General features: G+C 41.6%; 1 long non-coding RNA gene across 6 annotated transcripts in view; it reads right to left on the bottom strand.

Moving 5' to 3' along the window:
• The window catches only part of LOC131810982 (uncharacterized), a 109,183-nt gene that overhangs the window by 32,638 nt on the left and 56,251 nt on the right, over positions 1-20,294 (bottom strand). For all 6 annotated transcript variants that reach the window (XR_009345779.1, XR_009345778.1, XR_009345780.1 and 3 more), the window contains one exon: positions 6,249-6,305. This is a non-coding gene — a long non-coding RNA (uncharacterized LOC131810982). The remainder of the gene's footprint in view (positions 1-6,248; positions 6,306-20,294) is intronic.

Below are 20,294 nucleotides of genomic sequence, written 5' to 3'. Positions count from 1 at the left end.
AGTTTATTGAAATATTACTATGTTTTAAGAAGAAGGGCTGTATGAAAATATAGATTCAGAGGTGCTACCAGCCTTTTAAAACTCAGTTATTGGTACAGTGTTAGCAATCCAATCACTATTTATTGAATAAAAGATCTTATTTACACGTAAATGCAAAATTGTGATAAGCTAAAAGTATACTTATAGTATTTGAAGATAAATGATGGCATTGGAAAACACATGGCCGGGAAAGAAAAAAAATGGAAAAAAATTTAACAGAATCAAACAAAATCAGAGGAAAAAATTAGCCTCAGATTCTCACTTTGACTTTTTTAACTAAATTCTATACCTTTCCAATCAGTACTTATAAGGAGTTTCACAAACATTTGAGAAATATCAACTTTGTCAAAGATCTCTGAAAAACTGGGTTATGTCCATATCAGAGTTTAAGTTAGCTAGAAAACAGAGTTATCCATAATGTTATTCTCATATTTTTATGTGTTTTTTAAAATTTCTATAGAATCTGGGTGTCTTCTTTTTATTTCCTCTGTCACATAAGGAATTTAAAGAACTTTCAAGGGACGCCTGGGTGGCTCAGTTGGTTGGACAACTGCCTTCAGCTCAGGTCATGATCCCGGAGTCCTGGGATCGAGTCCCACATCGGGCTCCCAGCTCCACGGAGAGTCTGTTTCTCTCTCTGACCTTCTCCTCGCTCATGTTCTCTCTCACTGTCTCTCTCAAATAAATAAAAATCTTTAAAAAAAAATAAAGAACTTTCAAACAAAAAACACCATTATTTCATATTATAAATCCACATGTTTCCTCTGAGTAAACGCCATTATAGGCTACAACTAATTTAAATTTCCCAATAATTTAAATTTCCTTGTTCAAAATGGGGGTGGGGTTGGAGGACTAGGGGAAGCTTTCACTTCCTTCTGTTATTAGTTGTGCCATACCTTCCATTGTCACTTTTTTTTTTTTTTCCGGGTCATGTTAGAAAAAAAACAGTAAACACAAATTTCTTCATAAAGTCTGTGAACATATTTTCTTTTTCAAAGTGGGGAGATGAGCGACAAGATACATCAAGAGGATAACGACCTAGACCATAGAAAACGTTTTCTGAGCAGAGTCTGAGGAAGATTCCTGTCAGCTGGATTTCTCCTGCACGTTGGGTTCAGCCTGGCTGTTAAGTGTCAAGTCAAGCGGCCTTGAGGTTGCAGATATTCCCACACATACTTTTTTGCTCACAAACTAGAATGTCCACCAGAACAACACTTTTCCCTGAGTTCCTCACTGACACGTCTCCTTGGCCCTCATCCTCCTTTTTCCTGCCAAACTGTGGTTTCAGGAAAGACTCTGCATCGGGTTACTCCAACTTCCATGAATTAAAGCCCAGAAGACAGGGAAAATGAGAAGGAAACCAGCATCTGGGGCCATATTCCAGGCACTGTGCGAGGGGATCTCCATATATTCCTTTTTCAAAAATATTTTAATCCTTATGTCTAAAATGAGAAATGGTGGGGATTTGACCACAATGTTCAAAAGATTTTAGTGAGAAAGTTTTAAAAAAATTATTCTAACAGAGTCAGCTGTGAAAGGTGGCGCTACCCTCCTCACCCCACCAGGAGGGCCGGGAGCGGCATCTACCTTTAACTTTTGCTTCTCTCTCCCTCCTGCTCTGGCTAATCTGGCTCCTCATATACTAGATTCTTCAGTAGTAGCTGAAGATTAAGTTGTTTTTACTGACAATCAGAGCAGATTCTGTTCTCTGACTGAGCTCATTTCACAAATATTTATGGAGCTCCTGCTTCATAAGTCTCACTTCCTCTACAGAACGATTGGAAGAGGATGTAGAGGATATAAAGCATCACCTCTATCTTCAAAAAGCTTACAGTCCTCGGATAAACAACACACATGGAGTGTAATTAGAGAATACGTGTGTGTCTAGGAGGGGCGTCTCTATGCTTCCTAATCTCTGTCAGGCTCCAGGAGCCTCACGAATCCCGAGTGGAGTGTTCCGATATCCTTGTAACCTGCTGTAAACACAGCCACTTTCTCTGGCTCTCAAACAATAATAAACATGGTGCGCGAGCGATAAATAACTCTATGGGGGCTGTTCTGTTTCTAGCTAGAAGGAGCCTCCTTATCCTTGTTCGTGCTAGGCCGGATTTAGGGGTTTAGGCTTGGTGTCACAGTGCTTTTCTCCCTCAGGATGCATGGGTTTTGCCTAGCTCTTACCTTGATTCATGCAGCAGGGTCTCTGCGCTCTCACCAGAACGTGGCTGAGTGAGAGGGAGTGCTGGTGTCTTGTCTTCCCAGCAGAGTTGAGAGAGATACCTGAGTATCTCATACCAAGAACATCCCCATCTCTCTGGGTGTGTTTTCCCTGCTGGTGATCAGTACCCAACAGGAGAAGGAGGCAATCAGGCTGATCACGTCCACTGTGAACTTCCGCTCTCCTTCCCCCTCCGTGGAGTCCTGAGTGTGGAATGGAATTTGGTTCCATGTGCATTTTCTCAGGAATCACCCAGGACTTGATGGGAAAAGTGACTACTAACTCTACTCTTAGACCCACCCTGGCCAGTGTCATTGAGATAGCAGCTGTTCCAGCAGTTAAGAGACTGAGGCGTACCATGTTTTCTGACAGGCTCTTCGCTCCTGGCTGGTGTGGTGGTGGGCCTGGTCACCCTGGTCAACCCAAATTCTGTGGCCAGCCCACAGAATTTGTCTGTTCAAGCACACACACCATCTCCTCACCCTGAGAAGGTAGTTGCCGAGAGACCTCTGGTGAGGAAGACAATGTCTCTTGCTGCCAGCTTTCCTTTGCCTGTGTCTCAAAATCTAGAAAAAGCTGAAGACAAAGAGAACGTCCCAGGAAAGGAAACCAGATCGTAAATAGCTAAACTACTCTGGTTTTACAGAGAAATAAAACAGTTATGAGTTCTCTGACAAACCTAACGCTTTGGAACCCTTTGGATGAAATCTAAAAGATAGCAACCAGGAAGACAAAGCCAGTATTTCTATTTACTTTGTTGAATGTCCTGCTGAACTTGGGTAAAGATCCCACCGTTTGGTCTAGAGTTTCTAAATAGTAGCTGGGAGAAGCTTCCGTAATCCTTTGGACTCTGTGGAGGTAGGGATGGGGGAGAAAACAAGTGGCACGCCCTCTTTATCATTGTCTATAGGATTGCATGTGTACTTTTAAAGTATGGACATTGTATTTTTTGGGTATTTACAAGTCATGGGAAGATATTTACAAGTCATGTTGGCTACCTCAGGATAGGGGGATTGGAGACAGCAAGACTATTAATTTTGTTCCTTTATACGTCTGTTCCAACTGTTACAATAAGCATTTCCTTGTATGTTTATACTCAGGAAATAAAGCATTTTGTTTTTAAAAGTAGCTAGAGAGTTTGCTTGTGAGCCGGAGGCTGGGAGGAGAATGAAGTCAGATTCTTGCTAATCAGGCAGGATCATGTTGGGGCACAGGGAGCCCCTCCAGCTGAGCAGAGACTGCCCCTGTGGGCTGTTCTGCCCCCAGCCGGAGGCTGAGGCTGGCCGTTGGCAGCTCCTCAGTCCCAACCTCTAGGACGCATCAGTGCGATGATCCTTCAGGAATTGGGCTAGACTTGCGGCTGGAGGGAGGAGTTTGAAACCCAGGGAGCTGAGGAGCAGGGAGCATTGCCGTGGGGCCCAGAGTCCCATAGTGTGTTTCCTTACAGCCAGAACTGAGCGGCCACCCTGGGGGCCAGAGAGCACGCCAAAGCTTTGCCAACATCTTGTTTCATCTCCCTCATGCCTACGCTGTCGGGATGTTATCCCCCATCTCCCAGGCGCAGAACAGAAGTTCAGAAAGCTGAGTGATTCCTCCGAATTCGCTCAGCTTTCAATACAGGGTGACAGGGAAACTATCATTATGGTGGTAGAGTTGTACTATATGAAAACGCGCTTGTACAGCCACACATATTTACACACTTAGAGTATATGCTCTACAGCCTCCTAATTGTTCCAGCCATTTCTCAGCTCTGGGTAACCTGTAATCTAAAGTCCTCTAAAAACCAACAAGCATACCGGATTTATTTCAAGCTTCCATAGGGCCTGGCCTGTCAGAGACACTCGCTGAATCGTAGTTGAACTGTATTTACTTGTTGGACACAATACGGACAGGACTCAGATGCCAAAGAGGTTGGAATCAAAGCATGCCAGAATGAGGCAGTTAGGTGCAGGTCTGGCCTTGGGAGAGCCTCTGTAACACTGTTTCAGGCGCAGAAAAGTGTTCTGATTTCTCAGCCCACTCTTTCCTCATATCTCTCTCGTCTTCCTCTTCCTTTCCCTATAAAAACATCTGAGTTTGTGTTCTGGGATAAGAGAAAAATGCAGGTTCTACCCAATTTAGTTTTTCCTCTTCTGATCTGATTAGAATAAACAAGAGCCTCCTAGGACTTGTTAAAAAAAATCCTTACTCAGATCTTAGATGAATTATTGCTGAGAGGTTTTAATTGGCTGTGGTTGGCTTCTGACCTCTTGTACAGATTGATTTGTGAGGTGAATTTGCAATCCACTGTTGGAAAAATTGATAGCATGGTAGCAGATACAAGTTACTGTTTGAATAAGGCTTGGAAAATATTCATGCCATCCCAACCCCCACCGCAAACACCCAAATTCATGTCCACAGGCAACTTTTCCTCGGAGCACCGATGGGCCCTAAATTCACCCTATGTGTTTGTTTTTAGAGTTAGATAAAGGTTGCCATTTTGTAGTCTGTTACGGGAAAAATAATAAAGTGAATAGAATAATCTGCTTTCTTTTTGCCTACAATTGTTCTTAAGCCTTCTGCCAGGTATTATCTATGAAGATTTCTCTTTTAACAGAGAAGTGATTTGTTTTGTTTTGCGTTTTTTTCTTTTCCCACCCTTTTAGTATTTTGTGTGGTTCTTCAGAACACTCAATGACTTCTACTTGTGAACCACAGCCCTAGGGATTTTGGACAAGCTCTATTTTTTTTTTTAAGATTTTATTTATTTATTTGTCAGAGAGAGCGAGCAAGCGCACAAGCAGGCAGAGTGGCAGGGAGAGGCAGAGAGAGAAGCAGGTTCCCCGCTGAGCAAGGAGCCCGATGTGGGACTGGACCCCAGGACCCTGAGATCATGACCTGAGCCGAAGGCAGCCGGTTAACCCACTGAGCCACCCAGGCATCCTGGACAAGCTCTTTTTGGACAAGTACAGCAGGTTCTCTCCCCTTGCTTCGGGAAGGAAGTCAGATTTGGAGGGACTGTGTAGCGCAAAAGTGAGCACACGCCAAGTGGTAGAGGTTGGCTCCACTTTAACTGATGTATCTGGAACTGGATACCCTTAGAAAAATGGGAGACCTGAGGGTGGAGGAATGGGGAAACTGGGTGAAGGACATTAAGGAGGGCCTGTGATGTAATGCACGCTGGGTGTTGTATAAGACTGATGAATCCCAGACCTGTACCTCTGAAACAATAATATATTATACGTTAATTAATTGAATTAAAATAAAAAGAAAAAAGAAAGAAAAATGGGAGACCTGTGCTCAGTGATCTCTCTACTTCATATTACTTCTAGGATTCAGGACATAGTTCACATCCAATGAGCCATTCTTAGAAAACGGTTTAGAGATAAGCAAAGCATTTCCTTGTATGAATTCTTACAGCCTGTGTGTTACACTGATTTACATTGATAATCAGCCACTGATTATCTAGTTCCTGTCTCTTTTCTCTAAAGACCTTTTATTTATTTTTTATTTTTTTTTTTAAAGATTGTATTTATTTATTTGACAGAGAGAAATCACAAGTAGTCAGAGAGGCAGGCAGAGAGAGAGAGAGAGGGAAGCAGGCTTCCTGCTGAGCAGAGAGCCCGATACGGGACTCGATCCCAGGACCCTGAGATCATGACCTGAGTCGAAGGCAGCAGCTTAACCCACTAAGCCACCCAGGCGCCCCTCTAAAGACCTTTTAAACCTTCCACAGCACTTTGCTAGGTGTAGAGTCAGTGCCTAATAAGTTTGTGTTATCTTTGTTCATTTATTCATTCATTCAGCAAGTCTTTCTTGAGTGCCTGCCATGAGTAGATACTTAGTACAGTGGGGAGCAAACCAGATGTGGGCCTTAGCCTCACAGGTCTTACCTTCCGTAAGAAGGCAGACACTGAACAAGTAAAATACATAAATATGTCATGACAAATTATCACGTATGTGAAAAAAGAAAAAGAACAGGATGCTGTGGGGGAGAATAGAGGGGAATACTTACATTACGTGAGGCAGTCAAGGAAGAACTCCATTGAAGAGGCGACATTTAAGCTGGGACCTGAAGAAAGAAATCAGCCATTAGAATGGGGGAAACATTCCTGGCAGAAGGGACAGCATGTGCCAAGTCCCTGCACAGCACTAGGATTGAGCACATGTAGTCTAGGAGCTAAAAAGGGCCTGTGTTGGGGAAGCATAGTGAGCAACACAGAAGGAGGGTGGATAGATGTCCAGAAGACCAGAATTGTTTAGGGTTTTCCAGCCTAAGTTAAGAAATCTGGATTTTTGTTCCATGAGGGGGGAAGACATGCTGAAGACAGAACCTCACATGGACACTGCACTGAACCTCTGATTAAGGAAGACTTCTTATCGGCTTTGAGTCAAATTAAGTGAGGTCATGTCTTTTCAGAAAATTCAGTGTATCTCTTTTGGTATTTTTTTCAATGCATACTATATATCCTGTAGGTATACTACACTGGGTTAACACCTGCTTGTGTTCACTGAATATATGATAGCAGTATCCTCCTGTTATCAAATATTCTTCTACACCATAATTTTTAAAAAAGATTTTATTTATTTATTTGACAGACAGATCACAAGTAGGCAGAGAGTCAGGCAGAGAGAGAGAGGAAGGGAAGCAGGTTCCCTGCCGAGTGGAGAGCCCGATGCGGGGCTTGATCCCAGGACCCTGGGATCACGACCCTAGCCGAAGGCAGAGGCTTTAACCCACTGAGCCACCCAGGTGCCCCTACACCATAATTTTTAATGACTTCCTAACATTTTCCTCATGGATATACCATAATGGATCTCACCTGGCTCCTAGTAGACATTTGAATCTCATAACTTAGCAACAATATTAATAACAAGAATAAACAACTCAAATAACAATGTACAGAACTTCCCTGCACATTAATTTTTGCACACATATGCCTGATTATTTCCTTAGGCAAAATTCCCAGATAAGAAATTAGTGGGCTGAAGGAATATGCTTACTTTTATAATTGGATCAAAAGTGCCACAGTCTCAGTCTGAAAGCTAACAGTTTACCTGTCCATGGGTGAAGTATAAGAGTAGCCATCTCAATTAAAGTACTATTTTCAAATGGTGTGTTTTGGGCTACAGGGAAAATGGGAATTACTTGTATCCACTTGGTGAGAATCTTGCCTCTCATAAGCTTTGAATACTATAAGTAATTACACAAACCTTAACCTGAAAGACTCTTGGTTTGTTTTTCTGGAACATAAAGGGGAGAATGCCTCAAAGAACATATGCAAAGATTAAGAACAATCATGTATGGAAAGGACTTAAGAGAATATAGATCTTCCTTGACTTATGATGGCATTATGCCCCAATAAGCCCACCCTAAGTCAAAAATACAGTAAGTTGAAAATGCATGTAATACACCTAACTGATGGAACATAGCTTAGCCTAGTCCATCTTAAATGTGCTCAGAAAACTTACCTTAGCCTACAGCTGGGCAAAATCATCTAGCACAAAGCCTATTCTATAATGAAGTGAATATCACATAATTTATTAAATACCATACTAAGAGTGCGAAAGAGAATGGCTGTGTGGGTACAGAATGGTTGTAAATATAATTGTCACTGGGGCACCTGGGTGGCTCAGTGAGTTAAAGCCTCTGCCTTCAGCTCAGGTCATGATCCCAAGGGTCCTGGGATCGAGCCCCGCATCGGGCTCTCTGCTCAGTGGGGAGCCTGCTTCCTCCTCTCTCTCTCTCTGCCTGCCTCTCTGCCTACTTGTGATCTGTCAAATAAATAAACAAAAATCTTTTTTTTTAAAAAGGCAATTAAAAAATATATATATATGATCGTCACTGATCTTTGTGATTGCATGGCTGACTGGGAGCTGTGGCTCACTGACTTACTCAGCATCACAGGACAGAAGCACATTGCTGGCCCTGGAAAAGATCCAAATTCAGAATTCAAAGTACAGTTTCTTCCTTTTTTTAATTTTTAGTAGGCTCCATGCCCAATGTGGGACTCAAACTCATGACTCTGCCATCCCTGAGGTCAAGAGTCGCATGTTCTGCAAACTGAAACAGCCAGGCACCCCTTGAAGTACAGTTTTTACTGAATGCATGTGGCTTTCCCACCATTGTAAAGTTGAGAAATCATAAATCCAACGATCATAGTCAGGCCCGTCTGGACCTACCCCGAATAAGTACTGACTGGTGTTCTCTGTAACTCCACCCATACACACACAGACATACACACACATTTGGGGTGTGTGTCTTATGGTTGTGAATTTTGACACTCTCCGGGTCAAATGAAAAAAGGAAAGTTTTTGTCTCTATTATCACATCTTTAAGGCATTGGATAAAATGTTTATCCACCTTCTCCTGGCAACTAAGAGTGTAATCTCGACATTCTGAGGTCAAACCTCTCCCACATGGATATTTCCTTTCTAAAGAGAAGACAAGTCATCTTCGGCTAACACTGGGCTTAGAGACTCTTTGTTTTGCCTTAAACCTTTCATTATTTGTTCACATTATGAGGCAAAAACATGGCATGGGAGTAAAAGTCCCTTAATACCTGGGTCGGGGGGCTAAGTCTTGCCATTCACAGCTAGCTTGGCCTTGGGCAGTTTGTTTGTGCTCTCTGAACCTCATTTGCCCCCACTGCAAAATAATACTGTACCATTTCTCAGTGCTAATGTGAGGATTACATGACAGTAACATAAGCAAGACACTTAGACACTGCTGTGTCAATAAGTCAATACATGTTTGTGAATCCAAATAGCATATCCCCCTCCTAAGCAATGGATAGAAATGATATAAGATCCCATACTTCTTACATCTGTGAAAAAAGACATCTGCTCTTAGATCTAACTCAGCCTTTTATTCCTGCAATGATCAATTGCCTCTCCTCTTCTATATGTAGTCTTAGAAAATCACAGTGCCAGGGGAGCAAGATGGCGGAGGAGTAGGAGACCTAAATACCATCAGGTCCCAGGAGTTCAGCTGGATAGTTATCAAGCCATTCTGAACATCTACAAACTCAAAGGAGATAGAAGAAGAGCAGCAATTCCAGGAACAGAAAAGCGACCACTTCTGGAAGGTAGGACATGTGGAGAAGTGAATCCAAGGCAGCAAATGGGAAGACAGACTGGGTGGGGGGGGGAGGGGGTGGAAGGGCTGCTCCCAGAAAGCATAGAGCAGCAGAGCATAAAATCAGGACTTTTAGAAGTCTGTTCCACTGAAGGACATCGCTCCAGAGGCTAAGCGGGGAGTGGAGCCCTTTCAGGGACAGTGTGGTCTCAGGACCCATGGGGACATAAAAAGACCAGGGGTGTCATAGTGTGACAGAGCTCCCAGGTATCAGAGTGGGGAAGCCAGCTGCAACGACCGAGCCAAAGAGTTACATTAAACCATGATCCAAAGCAGAGTCAGGCTACTGCTCTTCGAGCACCTGCCCCACAGGTGGCAGATCTGGAGAGAACCCCTCCTTCCTCCGCTGGGAGGAGTAGCACAGGAGCACGCTGCAGGAATCTGCTGGGTTTGGAGACTCCAAATGGGGCCGTGCACCAGTGATAGAAATGCTTGGTCACAGGCTGGGTGAGCTTGGAGTGCGGAGACCAGGGAGGCAGGAGGAATTGACTGCTTTTCTCCGAGGGTGCATGGAGGAGTAGGGCCCTGAGCTCTCAGCTCCTCTGAGGCCAGAGATTGGGAGGCTGCCATTTTCATTACTGTCCTCCAAATCTTTACAGAAAGCGTTCAGGGAGCAAAAGCTCACGAAAGCGAGCCCGAGGCAGATAATTTAGCCATGCCCCTGGCAAGGGCGGTGCAATTCTGCCTCAGGCAAAGACATTTGAGAATCACTGCAATAGGTCCCTATCCCAGAAGATAAGTAAGAACATCCAGCCAAGACCAAGCTCACTGAATGAGAACTGCAAAACTTCAGAGTGATGGGAATATAGCACATAGAATTCATGGCTTTTTCCCCATGATTCTCTAGCCTTTCAAGGTTACATTTTTTAATTTTATTTTTCTTGTTCTATTTAAAAAAATTTTTTTCCTCTTTCCTCTTTTAATGTTTTTTAAACTATTTTATCTTATCAATACCTTTAAAAAATCTTATAAAATTTTCATTGTTAAAAAAATTTCATTGTTATACCCATATTCTATCCCTTCATTGTATTGAACCTTATTTTCCATATAGGTTTATATAGGTTTTTCTTTCTTTAAAATTTTGGAAAAAAAAATTTTAGGATACAGTTTCTTCTAACAGATCAAAATATACCCTAAATCTAGCGCATAGCTTTGTTCTATTCTCCAGACTAATCACATTTTTTCCTCTTTTTTTTTTTTCCAACCAACTTCGTGTCTTATCAATTCCTTTTTAAATTTTCATCTTTATGGTCATATTCCATCCCTCATTTTAACTTGTGTGTGTGTGTGTGTGTATTATCTTTCTTTAAAATTTTGGGGAACAATTTCCTTTAATAGACCAATATACACCCAAAATCAAGTGTGTGGCCCTGTTCCATTCACCAGTCTAACACACACACACACACACACACACACACACACACACACATATTCCCCCGCCCTCCTTTCTTCTCCCCCTGGTTTGGAGTCTCTTCTGATTTGGTTAGTGTATATTTTTCTGGGGTTGTTGCTACCCTTTTAGTATTGTGTTCTCTCATTCATCTATTCTTATCTGGATAAATGACAAAGTGGAGAAGCTCACCTCAAAAATAAATAAATAAATAAATAAATAAGAGGCAGTACTGATGCCTTGGTACATTACAGACATTAGTAAGATGTCAGAACTACAAGGTACCTGGGTGGCTCAGTTGGTTAAGTTGCTGCCTTCGGCTCGGGTCATGATCCCAAGGTCTTGGGATCCAGCTCTGCATCGGGCTCTCTGCTCAGCAGGGAGCCTGCTTCCTCCTCCTCTCTCTGCCTTCCTCTCTGCCTACTTGTGATCTCTCTCTCTCAAATAAATAACTAAAATCTTAAAAAAAAGTATGTCAGAACTAGAGTTCAGAATGATGACTATCAAGGTACTAGCTGGCTCAAAAAGGGCATGGAAGATACTAGAGAATCCCTTTATGGATAAATAAAATCCCTTTCTGGATAAGTAAAGAACTAAAATCTAATCAAGTTGAAATTTAAAAAGCTATTAATGTAGTGCAATAAAAAATGGGAGCTCTTACTGCTAGGATAAATGAGACAGAAGAAAGAATTAGTGATATAGAAGACCAAATGTCAGAGAATAAAGAAGCTGAGAAAAAGAGAGACAAATAACTACTGGACCATAAGGGGAGAATTCGAGAGATAAGTGATATCATAAGATGAAACAATATTAGAATAATTGGGAACCCAGAAGAAGAAAGAGAGAGGGTGGCAGAAGGTATATTGGAGCAAATTATAGCAGAGAATTTCCCTAATTTGGCTAAGGGAACAAGCATCGAAATCCCAAAGGCACAGAGAATCCCCCTCAAAATCAATAAAAATAGGTCTACACCCTGTCATGTAGTAGTAACACTTACAAGTCTCAGTGACAAAGAGAACATCCCCAAACAGTTTGGGACAAGAGGTCTGTAACAAACAATGGTAGAAATATTAGATTGGCAGCACACCTATCCACAGAGACCTGGCAGGCCACAAAGGACTGGCATGATACATTCAGATCACTAAATGAGAAAAAATAGGCAGCGGAGAGTACTATAATCCAGCTAGGCTGTCATTGAAAATAGAAAGAGAGATAAAAAGCTTCCAGGACAAACAAAAACTAAAATAATTTGCAAATACCAAAGCAGCCCTACAGGAAATGTTGAGAGGGGTCCTCTAAGCAAAGAGAGATCCTAAAAGTAACAGAACAGAAAGGAACAGAAGCAATATGCAGTAACAGTCACCTTGCAGTGCAATACAATGACACTAATTCATATCTTTCAATAGTTACCTTGAATGTAAATGAGTTAAATGCCCCATCAAAAGACACAGAGTACCAGAATAGATTAAAAAAAAACCAAGACTCATTGATATGCTGTCTGCAGGAAACTCATTTTAGACCCAAAGACACCTCCAGATTTAAAGTGAGGGGGTAGAAAATAATTTACCATGCTAATGAACATCAAAAGAAAGCTGGGTTGGCAATCCTTATATCATATAAATTAGATTTTAAGCCAAAGAGATGAGGAAGAACACTGTATCATACTTAAAGGGTTTGTCCAACAAGAAGATCTAACAATTTTAAGTATCTATGTCCCTAACATGGGAGCAGCCAATTATATAAACCATTTAAGAACAAAATCAAAGAAACAAATCAATAATAATACAATAATAGTAGGGGACTTTAACACCCCCCCTCACCGAAATGGGCAGATTATCTAAGCAAACAATCAATAAGGTAATTAAGCCCTTAAATGGCACACTGGACGAGATGGGCATCACAGATATATTCAGAACATTCCATCCCAAAGCAACAGAATACATATTCTTCTTTAGTGCACATGGAACATTCTCCAGAGTAGATCACATCCTGGGTCACAATTCAGGTATTAACTGGTACCAAAAGACTGGGATCATTCCCTGCATATTTTCAGACCACAAAGCTTTGAAACTAGAACTCAACCACAAGAGGAAAGTTGGAACGAACTCAAATACATGGAGACTAAAGAGCATCCTACTAAGGAATGAGTGGGTCAACGAGGAAATTAAAGAATTTTTAAAAATTTATGGAAACAAATGAAAATGAAAACACAACTGTTCAAAATGTTTGGGACACAGCAAAGGTGGTCCAGAGAGGAAAGTATATGGCAATTACAAGCCTTTCTCAAGAAACAAGAAAGGTCTCAAGTACACAACCTAACACTACACCTAAAGGAGCTGGAGAAAGAACAACAAAGAAAGCCCAAACCCAGCAGAAGAAGAGAAACAATAAAGATCAGAGCAGAAATCAATGAAAATAGAAACCAAAAGAACAGTAGAACAAATCAACGAAATAGGAGCTGGTTCTTTGAAAGAATTAATAAGATTGATAAACCCCTGGCCAGACTTATCAAAAAGAAAAGAGAAAGGACCCAAATAAATAAAATCATGAATGAAAGAGAAGAGATCACAACTAACACCAAAGAAATACAAACAATTATAAGAACATATTATGAGCAACCATACGCCAGCAAATTTGACAATCTGGAAGAAATGGATGCATTCCAAGAGATGTATAAATTACCCAAACTGAACCAGGAAGAAAAAGAGAACCTCAACAGACCCATAACCAGTAAGGAGATTGAGGCATTTATCAAAAATCTCCCAACAAACAAAAGCCCAGGGCCAGACAGCTTCCCGGGGTAATTCTACCAAACATTTAAAGAAGAATTAATACCTATTCTCCTGAAATGTTCCAAAAAATAGAAATGGAAGGAAAACTTCCAAACTCACATTATAAGACCAGCATTACCCTGATCCCCAAACCAGACAAAGACCCCATCAAAAAGAACTACAGACCAATATCCTTGGTGAACATGGATGCAAAACTTCTCACCAAAATACTAGCCAATAGGATCCAACAGTACATTAAAATGATTATTCACCACGACCAAGTGGGATTTATTCCTGGGATGTAAGTTTGGTTCAACATCAGCAAATCAATCAATGTGTACAATATATTAATAAAAGAAAGAACGAGAACCATATGAAACTCTCAATAGATGCTGGGTAAGCATTTGACAACATACAGCATCCTTTCTTGATCAAAACTCTTCACAGTGTAGGGATAGAGGGTACATACCTCAATGTCATCAAAGTCATCTATGAAGAACCCACTGAAAATATCATTCTCAATGGGATACTGAGAGTGTTTCCCCCAAGGTCAGGAACGTGGCAGGGCTGTCCATTATCTCCACTGCTGTTCAACATAGTACTAGAAGTCCTAGCCTCAGCAATCAGACAACAAAAAGAAGTCTGGTATCTAAATCGGCAAAGAAGTCAAACTCTCACTCTTTGCAGATGATATGATACTTTATGTGGAAAACCCAAAAGACTCCACTCCAAAACTGCTAGAACTCATGCAGGGATTCAGTAAAGTGTCAGGATATAAAACCAATGCACAGAAGTCAGTTGCATTTCTTACACCAACAACAAGACAGAAGAAAGAGAAATTAAGGAGTCAATCCCATTTATAATTGCACCCCAAACCATAAGATACCTAGGAATAAACCTAACCAAAGAGGCAAAGAATCTATACTCAGAAAACTATAAAGTACTCATGAAAGAAATTGAGGAAGACACAAAGAAATGGAAAAATGTTCCATGCTCATGGATTAGAAGAACAAATATTGTGAAAATGTCTATGCTACCTAAAGCAATCTACACATTTAAAGCAATCCTTAACAAAATACCATCAACTTTTCTCAAAGAAATGGAACAAATAATCCCAAAGTTTATACGGAACCAGAAAAGACCCTGAATAGCCAGAGGAATATTGAAAAAGAAAAACAAAGTTGGCAGCATCACAATGCCAGACTTCAAGCTCTATTACAAAGCTGTCATCTTCAAGACATTATGGTACTGGCACAAAAACAAACACATAGATCAATTGAACAGAATAGAGAGTCCAGAAATGGACCCTCAACTCTACGGTCAACTAATCTTTGACAAAGCAGGAAGGAATGTCCAGTGGAAAAAAGACAGTCTCTTCAACAAATGGTGTTGGGAAAATTGGACAGCCACATGCACAAGAATGAAACTGGGACATTTCCTTACACCACACACACAAATAGACTCCAAATGGATGAAAGACCTCAATGTGAGATGGAATCCATCAAAATCCTTGAGAACACAGGCAGCATCCTCTTCAACCTCAGCCACAGCAACTTCTTCCTAGAAACAACACCAAAGGCAATGGAAGCAAGGGCAAAAATGAACTATGGTAGCTTCATCAAGATCAAAAGCTTTTGCACAGCAAATAGTCAACAAAACCAAAAGACAACCGACAGAATGGGAGAAGATATTTGCAAATGGCATATCAGATAAAGGGCTAGTATCCAAAATCTATAAAGAACCTATCAAACTCAACATCCAAAGAACAAAAAATCCAATCAAGAAATGGGCAGAGGATGTAAACAGACATTTTTGCAAAAAAAAACATCCAAGTGGCTAACAGACACATAAAAAAATGCTCAACATCACTCAGCATCAGGGAAATACAAATCAAAAGCACAGTGAGATTTCAACTCACAGCAGTCAGAATGGCTAAAATTAACCAGTCAGGAAATGACAGATGTTGGCAAGGATGTGGAGGAAGGGGAACCCTCCTACACTGTTGGTGGGAATGCAAGCTGGTGCAGCTACTCTGGAAAACAGTATAGATGTTCTTCAAAATGTAGAAAATAGAGCTACCCTATGACACAGCAATCGCATTCCTGTGTATTTATCCTAAAGATACAAATGTAGTGATCCAAAGGGGCACATGCACCGGAATGTTTATAGCAGCAAGGTCCACAATAGCCGAATTATGGAAAGAACCTAGATGTCCATCAACAGATGAATGGATAAAGAAGATGTGGTATATATACATACATATATATATATATACATATATGTATGTATATACACACACACAATGGAATACTATGCAGCCATCAAAAGAAATGAAATCTTGCCATTTATAACAACGTGGATGGAACTAGAGGGTATTATGCTGAGAGAAATAAGTCCATCAGAGAAAGACAATTATCATGTGATCTCTCTGACATGAGGAATTTGAGAGGCAGGTGGGGGATTTGGGGACTAGGGAAGGAAAAAAATGAAAGAAGATGGGACTGGGAAGGGAGACAAACTAAATAAGGTGGCTGGGTTATGGACATTGGGGAGGGTATGTGCTATGGTGAATGTTGTGAATTGTGTAAGCCTGATGATTCACAGACCTGTACCCCTGAAGCAAATAATACATTATATCTTAATAAAAAATTCACAGTTCCTCTAATCTATAGCCTAGATAAGAAAACTCAAGTGAGATGGACACTGATGAATTTCCTGATGCATTGCATGGTTGTTTGAATGATTAGGTTGACCTGCAATCTTCCTCCCTTGTCAAAATAGAAAAATTCTGAAATGGCCAAGAGGTCTAGACAGACAGTAGCCTAAGGAACGGAAGAGTGGAAGGGGTGCCTGAATTCATGATAGTCCTCCAGGAGTGTTAACAAGCAGAGAACCACTGTTTATGTAAAGTTTGTTGTGAAAAGGTATATTCATTCCCATTGTGAATGGGAATGATAGCCCAACTATTATCATGCCAGAACCAACTTGGGCATAGATAAGTTTTGTTTTAGGTGACAGTGGGGAACAGTTAGGGTGGGAGAAGGGCCTCGATAATCAGAGAAAGCTTGGGAAGATCAAGGGTTTGAAAGTCATAACTTAAACTAAGTTTTGAGATTGTCTAATTAGTTTTTTCATTCTTGTTACTTCTGGAAAGCTGTTATTCCCATTCCCATACAAAATAGGTACAAATCCCCAAATTCCAAGTTTGTAAGATATTAGTTAGAGTATGGGCTTTGAGACCTATTTTTGAGATTGATTTTTACCTGCAGCCCAGATTGCTTCACTCCTGGATGTTGAACCAGACATCTCGAACATCCGCATCTCAGAGGCAAATCCATTCTCACTTACTGGAGACAAAGTCACTGATGTCCCTCTTGTCTCCTGGTTTTTTGTTTGTTTGTTTGTTTTGCTTTGCTTTGCTTTTCTCTCACCCCTGTCCAGTCTACCAGGAAATCCTATTGGGTATACCTTCTAAATATATTCAAGCCAATCTGACACTTTTTAACTACTCTCACTGCCACCCCTTTCCTTCTCCTGTTGCCAGCCTTCGCCAGAATCCTTACTGGGGCTTCTGAGGCCAAGTGCTCCTGTCCCATGACCTTCCTGCTCCTCCTCTGGCTCTCCCTACTCATCCCACTTCTGCCACACTGGGCTCCTGGCTGTTACTCCAACACCATGGCAGGCACACGCCTGCCTCAAAGCCTCTCCTCTTGTCCTTCCCTCTACCAGGAAGATCCTCTGCTCACATACACACCTATGTGACACACCTGTCTTTGCTCAGTGGTCACCTTCTCAGTGACACCTTCCCTGACCACCATTTCGAAAATTGCACTCTGCCTGTTTTATTTTTTTCTCCTTAATGCTTCTTGCTGTCTAAAACACTTTACATTTTACTTCCTTATCTGGTTTATCATCTGTCTCCCCACTCGAATGTGGGCTACACAGCTGCTCCAGCAACATTTATTACATGGAATGAAACACAGACCTGATCTAGATGGGCAAATAATGCTGACGTCATGCGCATCACATGGAAAGCGTGTTGGAGGCTTGGAGCTAGGGATTAGAATTGTGAGAACTTCAGAAGGGGACTTCCTCACTTAGACATCAGCCCAGCACACTGCTGACGGGGCAAGAGGCCAGGCAGGGATACTGGGATCCAAAGCTGCTAGAAATATGCAGTCTCTACAGCAAACTTGACGGCTTTCTCTGTGCTGCTCTGGACACAGGCAAGATGTTCAGGAGCTGGACAGTTTCCAAAGGATGCATTTATAATTCAGGATGATTCAGAGAAGGACTGGCTGTGAGATACCCTCCCTCTCTTCATCTTCCTGCCCACCTCCCCCACAATTGTGAGTCCTTAACCTATACAGTGGTGAAATGGGGAAGGAATCATAGACTGCGAACCCTCACATTACATTTGCACATGCCAGGCTCTGTGCAGGGCAAGTGACATATATGAACAGGTTGGATCCTCACAGCACTCCTACAAGGTATATACAATAATTATGGTCATTTTAAAGATGAGAACATTGAAGCACATAGAGGTTAAGTAATTTTCCCAAGGCCATACAGCTGGTAAGGGTCAGAGCCAAGATTCCAAATTTGGAAGGTGATGGAATATTAAAAAAGGACTTAACTCATCTCAAACTGTCAGACTCATCATGGAATGGATACTTTTTCATTGGACTCTAGACCTGCTTTTGTGTCTTGATAAGCTGGCTGTTGCCCATGGTCCTCTAGTCTCTCATCTGGCCTCATCTGGCCTATCCAATTGATACTACTCTCCACAGATGCACCCTATGTTTTAGACTGGCTGGTCCCTTCTTAGACCCTAGACTCTACTCACACATTCATTCTTGCACAGCCTTCCTCAACTCCTTCGCAGCATGCTCCCCGCTCTGAGCTGGGGCTCCGTGTCTCATTAGGGGTGTCTGCCTTTGGGATGAAGAAGCTTGGGAAGGCTCTCCAGATTTCATTTCTCCCTTCCTCCCCAATTCTCTGACTTTGGACTGAACTCTCTAGTTCCTACCTTTTGCCCTGTTCCTGCTTCCTGCCTTTGGCGCAGTGCCTCCATATGGACACCTCAGGGGTGGCCTTCCTGGCTTCTGGTTTCAGTCTCACCCTGGGTGCTGTCTCTTGGTCATGCTTTGCTCCTAAATAGCCCCTGGCCACTGTTGGTCTAGTAGCCCCGGTGGAGAGAAACTGACTTGAACAATCTCTACTTCTTCCTTTATCTGTCCAAATCCTGCGACTGTCCTATCGAATCTTTGGTAGGTTGAGGGTCCTCGATGAGACTTTCCTTACCAATGCCATCTGGTATTTTCTCTTTCTGCCTTTTGGTCATCCACATGTTTATTGGCAATATCATCCATTCGGACATGTGCTTTAACTTTCCTTTGGAACTCTTTACAGTTGGTATTAATCACCACCTGCTCCTTATCATGTATCTTCAAGAAGACAGCATGTCCTTCTAGTCCAGGACTGTTTTGTGCACCAACTTTATGTTCCCTGTCTCAGCAATGCTTGCTGATCTGGAGATTTTATGACCAAATCCATGAAGTGTGGGTTATGGAGAGAAATATGATATCCTGGAGACACCTGCAATATGGTATGTAGGAGTCTTACTTTTGGGGGTTGGTAGGTGTGGCTGGCTCTGCCTGTTTATGGGTGGCCCTCTTGTATTACCTCCATTACATCTGTCTCCTCATCTGGAAGGCTCTCTTTTCATGGTTGGCCGAGAAAATATATGAACAATTCTCTAGTAAGATGTCTGGCACATAGGGGCGCCTAGGTGACTCAGTGGGTTAAAGCCTCTGCCTTCAGCTCAGGTCATGATCCCGGCGTCCTGGGGTCGTGCTCTGCATCGGGCTCTCTGCTCTGCGGAGAGCCTGCTTCCTCCTCTCTCTGCTTGCCTCCCTGCCTGCTTGTGATCTGTCAAATAAATAAATAAAATCTTAAAAAAAAAAAAAAAAGATGTCTGGCACATAACAAGTGCTCAATGAAGAGTAACTATGATTTTTCTTGTCCCTAAGCTTTGAAATTTATATCAAACAGACCAAGAGAACATACTGGAATATGTTCCCTGGTGAACTTGTCTGAGGCTTCTCAGATCACGAATCTGTCCCAATATGGGATTTTTGAAAGACCTTATATTAAAATGGATTGTAGGGTTTTCAATCCCTTGAAATTGTGGAATTAATGCTATTAAACATTCATGACATAATAAAAGAAATTCAGAATGGAAGGTTTTCGGGTGAGCCTGTGAGATTGGATGGAAGGGGTAAGATGAAAGCTTTTGATTATTTCCTGATTGTGATTTTCCACCTGGCCTTCCTTTGTTTCTTTCCTCCCTCCCTTCCCCTCAAGTTTTGAAGGCTTGTCATGAAAATGAATGAAAGATCAAGGAAACCACTGATACATTTAGGTTATGTGCATATAGGTATTTATAGACTCTTTCAGGTGTTCAACATTTAAAAACTCAGTTTACTGTTCTTAGTAAAATATCACTGGTTGATTCCTGTTCACTCAATTTTTAGCCTCTACATTTTATGGTTGCAACATGAGGCAAGACCTCCTATTAAAATCTTGACTATTCATTCATCCTTTCAGATGTGGGTTCTTAGATGTTGAATTACAATTGTTGTGGCTCTATGTTAACTTCTGACTAGTGAGTTCAAAAACCATCTCTTACTGTTAGTGTTTCTCTTTATTTCATTCATTCACAAACATTGGGTTCTTGGGAGGTGTCAGTTATGGAGATAG

Source organism: Mustela lutreola, chromosome 1, assembly GCF_030435805.1.
Source record: "Mustela lutreola isolate mMusLut2 chromosome 1, mMusLut2.pri, whole genome shotgun sequence".
In the NCBI taxonomy this organism is placed as follows: domain Eukaryota; kingdom Metazoa; phylum Chordata; class Mammalia; order Carnivora; family Mustelidae; genus Mustela; species Mustela lutreola.
The sequence above is the reverse complement of the archived record's forward strand: the minus strand, read 5'-3'. Positions and strand labels throughout refer to the sequence as shown.